The sequence below is a fragment of the Neovison vison genome, chromosome 6 (genome assembly GCF_020171115.1).
Source record: "Neovison vison isolate M4711 chromosome 6, ASM_NN_V1, whole genome shotgun sequence".
In the NCBI taxonomy this organism is placed as follows: Eukaryota; Metazoa; Chordata; class Mammalia; order Carnivora; family Mustelidae; genus Neogale; species Neogale vison.
The window spans coordinates 56,900,527-56,912,399 of NC_058096.1; the positions used below are offsets into that span (position 1 = coordinate 56,900,527).

At 38.0% G+C, this 11,873-nt stretch overlaps 1 pseudogene; it reads right to left on the reverse strand.

Moving 5' to 3' along the window:
- Window positions 1–8,940: 8,940 nt before the first annotated feature.
- On the reverse strand, window positions 8,941–10,202 carry LOC122910412 (annotated as a pseudogene).
- Between the last annotated feature and the right edge of the window lie 1,671 nt (window positions 10,203–11,873).

Here is an 11,873-nt window from a genome sequence, read left to right on the forward strand (position 1 = left end):
TAAGGATTTGTTTACTTATTTGAGTAAGAGAGAGAGTGTGCGTGTATGAGCACAAACAGGGGAAGAGGTAGAGGGAAAGAGGGAGAACAGTAAGCAGGCTCCACATTGAATGTGGAGCCAATGTGGGGCTCAATTTCATGACCCTGAGATCATGACCGGAGCCGAGATCAAGAGTCAGGTGCTTAACCCACTGAGCCACCCAGGTGCCCCAAGAAAGGAACAGGTTTAAATTGAAAGGACTCGAAGCCTGATTCTAGAGGGCAATAAGGGGAGGGGTCAAGAATACCACAATCTTTGAACTGAGTTTTGAGGCATAAACATTTAGAGGTTGGGAGAAGCAAGGAAAGTAGCAGAGATGACAGAGATAAAGAGCTTGAACTGAAGAAGTAGAATCAGGATACTCAGAGCTATAGAAACCTATGGATAACACAGTTTTAATATCAAAGGGGAAACCTGCACCCAAGAGCCCTGTGTATAATTCAGGTGGCCCAGTTTCCAGGACTGTCATTTATCCCATATCAAATATATTCTGGCTGCTGCGGTTTGAAATAAAGCCTTGTTTCATTTACCTGCAAACTTAGTCCTTTGGGTAGGAAAAAAAAAAAAAGGTAGATAATGATCATCTGTCTTGACAGATTCTGAGTTTTTTCCTTTTAACTATCAGAAAAAAATTAGTAAATCATTACTATAAAACAACAGTATATTAATAGCCTTACCAAAATCTTTATTCATATCACCTGCTGACACTCTTGCCAAGAAGTGTTTTAAATTCTACACCTGAAACTAATATTATACTGTATGTTCACTAAGTAGAATTTATTTATTTATTTTATTATTTATTTATTTATTTTTGAGTGAGTGAAGCAATAGAAGTTTATTAAGCGAGGATACAGCAAAAGCGCTCAGGAGTGAGAGGTGTCCCAACAGGGTTGCCCACTAACTAGAATTTAAATAAAAACTTGATACTTAAAGAAAAAAAAAATGATTTTCTAATTTTTTTTTTTTCATTTGACTTATCTCTTGCTTCCTGGGAACTAGAGCCAGTGAAAAACCAAAGAGGGAGACTTGGAAAACAAACAAACAAACAAACAAACAAAAAACAACTAACAACTTTGTTATTTGGATAACATGAGATAATGGGATCCTGGTTACTGCCTGTTACACCCACAACTCTGTCATTTAGTACTCTGAAATCACAAACTCTAGTTAATGCACACAGATGAGAGAGTAAAGAGAAATTAACAAAATCTGGGACGTCTGAGGGTAATGTCACCAGTAGTCTTCACTAAAAATTTCAGTTTTAGTGAAAATAGTTTCTTTTTCTTTTTTTCTTCTTTTTAGAGAAAGAGAGTGATGAGCAGGGGGGACATGAAGAGGGAGAAGAAGCAGACTCCCGCTGAGCAGGAAGCCCAATGCGGGGCTCCATCCCAGGACCTGAGGATCATAATCTGAATCAAAGGCAGACATTCAACCAACTGAGCCACCCAGGTGCCCTGTGAAAATAGTTTCTTGTTTCAGTATAGTAAGGAAGGTGCTTTTCCTGCTGAGGCCTTGAGGATGGAAGATGATTGGTTAATTGCTTATATAGACTTATTACTTAATTTGATGGAAAAGCCTTCTTTATTTTTGTTTCTAGATCCAATATAAATCAAAATGGGTGTAGTTTTTGTCATTAATCAAATAGGTATGAGCTAAAAATTTTGCAAAAATTATTTATTTATTTGCACAATTTAATTCAAAGATGAGATAACTGCATTCCTAGGTGGTTTTAGCATCAGACTTACTATCTTATGGTAGCAAATTAATTAAATGGCTCCTTCAAACCATATATGAAATGATTTATTATAGAAAGGAGACCTTTCAAAAAGTGAGACAATGGGGAGATTAAAGCTATATTTATATCATTAATAGAGCATCACATAACATATTGAAAAATATGTATTTTACTTATTTATTAGTCATTGTCTTTAATTGTGCACATAACAAGGAGATGCCCAAATTCTTCAGGGTGTGCAGTTTGAAAATGCATGGGTACTCTTGTAATTGCATGAATATTGGAGGTGGACTTTTCTGCACTGTTGTCTACGAAAGCAAAGCAAAGCAACAGACTTACTATGAACACTGACCTGCAGCCTAACTTCCACAAGAACTGGAAGGAGGAATTTGTGGTAAATAAAGCAACTGCGTAGATTGATAATACATAATAATACTTATTAAATTTATCATTTTGTGATTTTTTTAAAATCAAAGTATTTTATGTTTAATTTCCAAATAATACTAAAGAGGCACATTTCCCATATTTGTTTGAAGAACATATGGGTAGATAGGATGAGAGACACCTCTGAGATACTATCTTTAAAACTGATTTTAAAAACAATATCTGACGTATAAAGAGCGCTCAATAAATATTTTTTAAGTAATTGGCTATAAAATGACTTCATCTTGCTGACTCTTGCTTTCCAGTGATTAACTCTACTATTCTACTACTTTATTTCACTTACTGCAGAGCAGACCATGAAACCTCGAATAAGGAGATAGAGGAAAAGTAGTGGGACTTTTGGGGAAAATAAAGTTGTAGTATGTAATCCTTTGTAAACCTGTGCATGGAGGTTTGGGTAACACCATTTATAAAAGAGTGGACAACAGAAAAACTACAAGCTTGGGAGCACCATAGCTCATGAAGGCAATAACATTTGTGGTTGGATTTATAAATCAGAACCTTGGTTTCTAGGCTTATAGCTGTTGTTCATTTGTAATTCAGATAAAGGCTTTGCTGCTCTGGTTGACTTAGGTCTAAGGTGGCTTGGAGATAGGCTTTCTTGTTCCCCCACCTTCCTCCATGATGATCATGGAGGGGCTCTGAAGTGCAGTGTTTCAAAATGACTGCATTAGAAATAAGCTACGTGGGCTACAAGGAACACAAATATTTGCTAACCGACAGACTGAATGAAAGTATGGGTCCATGAGTAGACACATCTATCTGATGAGATGTTGAAGAAGAAGGTAAAGATGTTGATGATGATGATGATGATGGTTGTGATAAAATACTTATTGAATCCTTTCTACATGCTAGGTATTTTTCCAAGTGTTTTTTATTTATTTAATCCTCATGGTGAACCAATTTGGGAGAGACTATTATCATTTCCATTTTACAGATGAAGAAACTGAGTTAGAGTGGTTAAGCAACTTGCCCAAGATCACAGAACTAATAAGCAATCATAAATGTGAGGAAATCTTATTGATTGATAGTAATATAATGAACATATAATTGACTAATGTGATGAATTAAATAAGTACTTATCTCCTTTGTATCTGGATATCTATGTCTTCATCTATCTCTACTATGTGACTAATAATCTGAAACATGTTGGATAAATCAAATGAGAAGTAAAACACTTTTCTCCCATTGAAGCAAATATAGTTTTGTTAGAAAAATGCACTTACACAAAATATAACTTGATTCTACATTTAAGTGTTTTTTTAAAAAACATTTTATTTATTTATTTGACAGACAGAGATCACAAGCAGGTAGAGAGATAGGCAGAAAGAGAGGAGGAAGCAGGCTCCCCGCTGAGCAGAGAGCCCAATACGGGACTTGATCCCAGGACCCTGAGATCATGACCTGAGCCGATGGCAGAGGCTTAACCCACTGAGCCACCCAGACACCCCTTAAGTGCTTTTTTTTTTTTTTTAAAGATTTTATTTATTTGAGAGAGAGACAGTGAGAGAGAGCATGAACGAGGAGAAGGTCAGAGAGAGAAGCAGGCTCCCCGTGGAGCTGGGAGCCCAATGCGGGACTCGATCCCCGGACTCCAGGATCATGACCTGAGCCGAAGGCAGTCGTCCAACCAACTGAGCCACCCAGGTGTCCCGAGTGCTTTTTTAATATAGCAATTAAATGGAATAAGAGATCAGAGATTACTTGGGGAGATCACTGTAGCCTGGAATGATTAATCTGATTTTATCCCATCTTCTTTGTTTAGAAGATGGGCTAAAATTTTAGAACATGGGATAAAATCAAAAAGTGTAAGATAGGTAATAAGAATAAGATAATTTTCTAGGTAGATAGACAAATGAGGAAAGATGTGGATTATAATTACTGTATATTCAGGTTTCAGTACAGAGATAGATGTGAAATTAGGGTGTGGTGTGGGCAACTAAAAAGTTGGATTGGAATATCATTTTTGGAGGGTGTCTTAGCTTAGGCTGCTATTAACAAAATGTCATAGAGTGAGTGGCTTAACCAACAAACATTTATTTCTAGTAGTTGTAGATGATGGAAAATCCAATAATAGCTGGTGTATTTGGTATCTGGTGAGAGTCTGCTTCCTGGCTTGAGGATGGCCATCTTCTCATTGTATCCTCACATGGCAGACGGCAGAGAGAGAGGAAAGCTCTCTTATATCTTTTAATCTTATATCACTAATCCTATGATGAGGGCTCCACCTTTGTGACTCAATTACTTCCCAAAGGACGCATCTCTAAATACTATTACTCTGGAGACTTAGATTTCAACATAAATTCTGTGTGGGGGTCGGAGGGGCACAAGCATGCAGTCCATTAAAGAGGGCCTTGAATACAGAGTATAGACTCTGTATTCTATTTTGAAATTCAATGTGCATGTTTTTGAGAAAACAAAGTAGTAGATGGGCGTAGTCTGATAACAGTAGTGCTGTAGCAGGATTCATGTGCTGTTGAGTACAAGACAAATCAGTGCAGGGATTGAGTAGACCCTGAATGGAGGAACTCGATGAGGAAGGTTCTGGAATACTTCAGGAATGGGCTAATGAACATCCAAATTAGAGTCATGGCAATGGGAATAAAAATTAGGGGGAGAGAGAGAATTAGGAGTACATTTTATAGCTGGATTCAGTCACTTGAGTTTGGCCACAGGTGAGAAGTCTCATAGTGAATTTCTGCTGAATATTTTCTGAAGCACAAAAACCACTTTGTAATGTGGGAATAAAATATGTTGGCTGATGGCTGAAGATTGTTCAGTTTGTTGCAACTGTAAATCACTGTACAAATATCTTACAACAGGAAACTTGGGTGTCAGAGACAAAATATGTAAAAGTAAGACAGAGGAGACTTGGTACTCTCAAAAAATAAATGTGAACAATTTAATAGTAATAGAATTTGACACAAATATATTAACTGGAAGTCAAACAATTCACCTGCATGGATCATCTTCTTTGCTCATGTCTAATTATGCTGCTACAGACTAATCACTTTGAAAAACCAACCAAAACATTTGCATATCTCAGAGACATATTTCTCAATTTTATGGATTTTATATGTGAAATTATTTTAAACATTAGTGGCAAATTACTGTAATTAGAATACTATTCTCCCATAAGTTTTCACTGCAAAAAATTTTGGGAGTGTCAAAACCATTCCATTTTACCTGATATGAATATCATAGGACAGTGGAAGGTGGCAAACTTTTCCAGCAGAAGTATTTCGGCAGCCTGAAATTCAGCAAATGCTAAAATGCTTTGGTGTCAAAGTGGGTGCTACATATTTTTTACTATAATATATAATTAATGTCTTAACTGCCATTGGAAGCAGGAACATATTTTGCCCCTTAGACTAGATTAGAACCTAAAGCAACTTAATTTCTGAATAGTTTTATGCTGAAAATTAAAAGATGACATTTTTCATATGGCATAAAGTAATAGGAAAGAGTATAGTGATGTGCACTAAGTCTGTGGACCCAAGGATGTCCTCAGCATTATATAATTTATATGTCCATGTATGGTTTCCCTTCATGAATAGCTCTAGAGGGCCACCACAGCTGGCTTGGGGGGCTGGTGAAGAACAAAAAGAGAGGAGGACCTTCTCCATGATGTGTCCTACAGAAGAGCTGAAAGGTGAAGAGGTAAAAGGTTAGTCCTGTGTCTCAGCGTGAACTTCCCACTCAACTCCAAGGTTCTTGAGAGTTACAGTAGAGCTGGCTCACATCCTCTTCTCCCATTCACCTCCTTGATTCATCATCCCACACTCTTTGGGGTTGGAGGATGAGGCCAAGGATTTTTTTTTTTTTTTTTCACTTTCAGACTCTCTCTGAGCTCTTAGGAAGACAGCTGAGAGGCAAGAATCAAGCCACCTTAAAGCTGGGCTGGGAAGAACACCAAACCTGGATTTGGTGTCTTCTCATCTCTCATTCATTGCATTTCTATCATGTTCTGGTTTGTCTTCTTTCCAGTTTTTGCAGACTGAATTGTGTACCCATCAAATTCATATATTGAAGTCTTAACTCTCAGTACCTCAAATATGACTATAGAGATAGGACCTTTTAAGTGTTTAAGTTAAAATATGGCCATTAAAGTGGGCCTTAATAGAATTTAACTTGTGTCCATATAAGAAGAGAAAATTTGGACACCTGAGAAGAAACACAAGGGGACTATGTATCCAGAAATTTGAAGAGGCAGAAAAAGGTGACCATGTGCAAGCCAAGAAGAGAGACCTCAAAGGAAACCAATCTGGTTGGCACTTTGATTTTAGACTTCCAGCCCTGAGAACTGTGAGAAAATTAATTTCTATTGTTTAAGAGATCCAAAGTGTGATATTTTGTCATGGCAGCCCAAGCAAAGTGATATACATACCATTGTTCTCCTAAACCTCAAGGTCCTCCTATGACTGCTTCATCTCAGCCACCATTATCCTCCCACCTACTCATGGAACTTATTTCTGCTGGATATAAAGAGTTATCTCATTAAGTTAATTCAGAGTAAGATAACCAAATCATAGAATTTTATCATGGCCAAGTTGCCCAGGAACATACATCTTATAAATAGCTGACCTAGGATGAGAACCTGGATTTTTCTAATCTTAGTGCTAAGCAGTGTTCAGCACACACACTCCTTCTTGTGACAAGTCATCAGAGAACTGTGAATACAGGCTAGATTGTTTGGATTTTCATGATACTATTTTGATTTAACCTACCCTTGGTATTTGCCATCAGACTACGTCCAGCAAATCATTGAACTCACTGTTGTATTTGTTGTAGGAGTGTCATATGACATAGTCATTCTCAGTATCCCATAATGTCTCCTTGAAGAGGACCACCAATGATCTTCAAAGATCTTGTGGATTGCACTTTGGGGCCCCTAGCTTTTACTCTGGCTTCCTTTATTTTCCCAAGCATTCTCTTCTCTTAAACTTAATATGTATTTTTTTTTGTTTATTTATATGTTTTTAAAGTAATATATAGTTTATTAATTTAGAAATACTGATTTATTTGACTCATGTTTTAAGAAGAGTAGTTCAAATTACTCACATGCATCTTTGCCATCAGTGTCTTTATGATCAACAGGCAATTTTCCAAAAAAGCCCAAAGTGTGAACAATTTTCCAAATAGTCCAAAGAACTCTAAATCTAGTTCTTACCACAGTACCAAACCTTTCTCAGTCCACAGATTTGTCAACATTCAGTGAAGGATGCCACATCTTCTCAAGATCAACATAACATAATTTATATCCACTTGAAACCTATAGACATATTAGTGTGGGTAGCAGAGATGAAATATCCAGTAATTATATGTAAGATCAGCATATGAAAGTTCTTAAGTATAGTGCCCTGAACCTTCATAACTCAGTGTCACTGGTTGCCCTTGTGGCAGGTGTATATGCTGTCCCTCCACTTTCATAATGCTTGAAGGTTACAGGCTTGTACCAGATCCAATTCATAGTCAAAGTCTAGCAACTACTTGGAAAAACACAATTGAAAGATGGATTGTTACAGACACCATCTGTGAGTCCTTATACCACTACTCCAAGAAATATGTGTGGGCATGTTGAGTATATTAAAAAAAAAAAAAAGATTTTACTTTTTACTGAGAGAGATAGGGAGAAGGGGGAGGAGCAGAGGGCGAGGGACAAGCAGGTTCAGTGCTGAGTGAGGAGCCTGATGTGGGGCTCGATCCTAGGACCCTGAGATCCCGACCTGAGCTGAAACTAACAGTTGGACCCTTACCTGTTTGAGCCACCCAGGCACCCCCTATTGAGTATATTAATAGGAAAGTTTAGTTATGATGGATTGGGTAATTTTATTTTTTTTAATTTTTTAAAAAATATTTTATATATTTATTTGACAGACAGAGGTTACAAGTAGGTAGAGAGGCAGGCAGAGGGTGGGGGGTGGGAAGCAGGGTCCCCGCTGAGCAGAGAGCCCGATGCGGGACTCAATCCCAAGACCCTGAGATCATGACCTGAGCTGAAGGCAGAGGCTTAACCCACTGAGCCACCCAGGCGCCTTGGATTGGGTGATTTTAAATAGAATCTTTTTGTTTTGTTATCTAATTCTATAATAAATGTAAGCAACTTGCAAAAAGCTACCTCTCATAGTTTCCACTTTATTATGTCAAAGCAGTGGAGTGTGATGGTGTTCACTTTAGGTCTTAAGCTACTGGAGATTTGACAATGTCATTTTCACTTCTATCTGAAATTTTTGAGATATGTACTTACTAATTCCATGTATGATGTTATTGAAAAATTCATCTTATGCTACCAATATTCACATCACATTGGGAAGTTGGTGCTCTTTTATGTTTTACTGCTGTATATTTATAATCTCCATAACTAACCACTTATTATATTGCTCTTTTAAAAAAAATTTTTAATCTATTTGTGCAAGTCTTTTTTTTTTTCTAATGTTAGTTAGTCACCGTACAGTACATCATTAGTTTTTGATGTAGTGTTCCAGGATTCGTTGTTTGCATATAACACCCAGTGCTCCATGCAATACATGCCCTCCTTAATACCCATCAACAGGTCAACCCTTTCCCCCCACCTTCCTCACCTCTGAAACCCTCAGTTTGTTCAGAGTCCATAGTCTCTATATTCCTCTTTTAAAATTTTTTTTCAGTCTTTAATCAGATCTTTATTCAAAATTAGCTGTCCAAAATGATCTGACTTCTATAGAATAAACAAATGTAAGTTTTTAGGCAGCAGGCTTCTTGCCTTCTATGGTAGGTTTCTTTTTTGCAGGCATCTTGTCAGCTGCTGGTTTCTTGTTAACTGCAGCCTTTTTTCCCACCAAAGGTTTCTTCTGCTTCTTCACACAAGCAGCCTTCTTCCTTGTCTTCCATACCACAGGCTTCTTGCCTAGAAACCCCTTCTGATCAGATTTGGCTTCTAATGCTGTTGCTGCCTTACCCATCTGGAGTTTGTGATTTTGGTCTGGCAAAGAATGGTATTCTGGCACAGAGTCTTTGCATATGGGTTTAGCTTCCACATGATTCTCAGGTTCTTCAGTGGATTCTTCTTCAGGTCCCTGTGATGAATCTTCTTGGGTGGTGCTCAGAGGGTTCTTTGGATCCCTGGACTTTTCAAGATTCTGCTAAGGTCTGTGTTAATACCTAATGTGTGGGAAAGTTGTAGTTACTCTTGAAGGAGGCAGTCTTATGCCAAGTGCCATATAGATTGCCTAGCTTGTGGAAAGCATTTTCAGTCCAAATGTAGAAATGTCCCACTTGCCCACTAGGAGCAAGTTTCAAAATGTTCAGTTTGCCTGCATTAAGTTAACTAATGCCTGGGATGCTTCTGAAGGCCTTGATGATACCGTTGTCTTCATTGTAGATTATGCAGGGTCCCCTGCACTGGACAGAATGATGGTTTCTGATTTTGCCCTTGACATCTCTCATTTGCTGAGAGGCGTAGACCTTTTTGATTTAATTCCAGGCGTTAAGTTTCTTTAAAAACAAAACAGCCTTGGTATTCTTGTAGTTTTCACCTTTATCATCAACCACCAAAGAAAGTTCAGGAACTTCTTCATTATGATGACCATTAGACATGACTGGCACTTGTAAGGCTGAGGCAGCCAGGTCAGAGTGGATGGCATATGGCTTCTGGTTATATTCACTCTATGATGCCAACAGCACCGGGTTTTGGTGGTACAAACATGCGGCCCCCATGACACATATTTCCAAGGGCACCCTGGCCAAAATGGTGAGTCCCACTGCCTTGAACTCTGGGAATTCAAGCCACCGATCTGCCAATACCTCAAGACTGAACACTGATTTGATGAACTGCTAGTTCACTGACAGCGTATGTCTGGCTGTTGTTTTTGTGCAAGTTGGTGTGAACAAAGTTCATAATGTCAGGTCAAATGGGAGCCTTAAACACAGCAGGCAAAATAACATTTTTGTCAGATGATTCCCCCTTTTCAGAGTACACAGATGTCAATGGACGAGCACACGCCATCAAGGGGAGAAGAGAGGGCGATGCTCCTCAAAACATTTTTACCATATATACCAGTTATACATATACTGATTTCAAATAGACAAATAGTTCTTATAAAATTTGTTGTAAAAACCATCAGTCTACTTTCACCCATACTTTCATTTTTGGAGGATTATTTTGGGATGTATTTCTGTGTCTCTAAATAACATGCTTTATTGCTGCTTCTTGGTTTGTTGATTTCAGGCAGGACCTATTGACTTTCCGCTACAGAATTTTCAGATTGAGCTGAATTTCATCACTCCCACTTTCCACTGCACAAGTGCCATGTCCTAGCCCACATCCTCTTGATAGGGCTCAAAACAATTGACAGTGAGCCATGTAGTGAATCCTGATCATTTTGCTTTCCGTGCATAGTTTTATATTTTCCCTAAAGGTCATACAATTATCCTCTCAAGATGTTGAAATACATCAGGTGTTCTGTCAGTTTTGTCTTGTGACGAAATATCTTCCTGAAGAACTTTCTACCCTACTCTAATCTGGATTGTTTTCCAGATCAGCTTTGCTGAGGCACAGCTGAAGGCACAGTCTTCACCATCACCTGGGAATTCTTTTGGTCTCTCTAGAAGGTATGCAATTTTTCCTTAATATATCTTCCTCAGATGTAAGATGAAGGCTTACATCTTCATTTTAGGGAAGTTTATCTCCTATAGATTCCCAAGAAAGAGGAGGAGGGGAAGTTAAACTTTAAACATCCTGCATGTTTAAATTGGTCTTCACCTTCGCTTTCAATTTTTGGTCTGGCTGGATATACTTTACAGATCTTCCTCAGTTTAATGATGAATTTGACTTGATAAATCCATTGGAAGTTGTAAATACTGTAATCGAAAGGCATTTAAGGGGCATCTGGGTGGCTCAGTGAGTTAAACATCTGCCTTTGGCTCAGGTCGTGACCTCAGGATTCTTGGATGGAGCCCCACATCCAGCTCCCTGATCAGAGGGCAATCTGCTTCTCCCTCTCTCCCTGCTCCTCCCTCTTGTGCATACTCTCTCTTTCAAATAAATAAGTAAATAATCTTTAAAAAAAAAAAGAGCAATTAGCACACTAACCTACTGAACATCATAGCTTACCCTAGCCTGCCTTAAACATGTTCATAACATATTAGCCCACAGTTGTACAAAATCATCTAACATAAAGCCTATTTTATGATAAAGGGTTGACTATCTCATGTAATTTATTGAATAGTGTATTGGAAGTGAAAAGCAAAATGGTTTTGTGGGTACAGAATTGTTGTAAGCATATGGTTGTTTGGTTTCCTGATGGTGTGGCTGACTGGGAACTTTGGCTCACCACTGTTGCTCAGCCTCATGAGAGAGCATCGTATCATTGTTTCTAGCCTGGGAAAAGATCAGCATTCAGAATTTGAAGTACAGTTTCTACTTCATGTGTATTGCTTTTGTACCACCTTGAAGTTGAAAAGTCATTCATGCAGGGTCCATAAATACACCTCTGTCCTTCAGTATTTTAAAGTTATTGCTATATATCTTTAAGGTTCCTATGATGATATTGTTTGAATGTGACCTGCTCTGTTCTCTTGGTCACCAGGTTCCTGAAATTTCAGAATATGTTTTAGTGTAGTATATTTTAATCCACTGTTCTGAGTTTTTTCTTTTTTAAAGATTTTATTTATTTAT